Raw genomic sequence first — 341 nt, forward strand, 5'->3', positions numbered from 1 at the left:
TGTCGTCACGATAACTCGAGAACGAATTGAGCTAGCGACCTGGGATTTTCAGGGTCGTTTTGTGTCATAAAAAGACAGATCGAGTTCGGAGATGAGCATTCTAGTTTAAAAATTGGATTTTAAAAAAATCAAAAACCACAGGTCCTAAAAATGACGTTTTTTAAAAATATTTTTTATGGTGTCCTAAGGGGTAACTCATCAAAGTAGAGCCCTACGGGCGAAAATTTTGTCCGTTTTGCTCTAGCTCAAACTTTGAGATTTCTTGAGCTGAATACCAATGGTGGGCTGTGTCTGCAGACTTTGAAACAGAAGCCACACGACACTTTTAAGAAATTTATGAG

Source organism: Frankliniella occidentalis, unplaced genomic scaffold (genome assembly GCF_000697945.3).
Source record: "Frankliniella occidentalis isolate FOCC.00 unplaced genomic scaffold, Focc_3.1 Scaffold70, whole genome shotgun sequence".
Classification (NCBI taxonomy): Eukaryota; Metazoa; Arthropoda; class Insecta; order Thysanoptera; family Thripidae; genus Frankliniella; species Frankliniella occidentalis.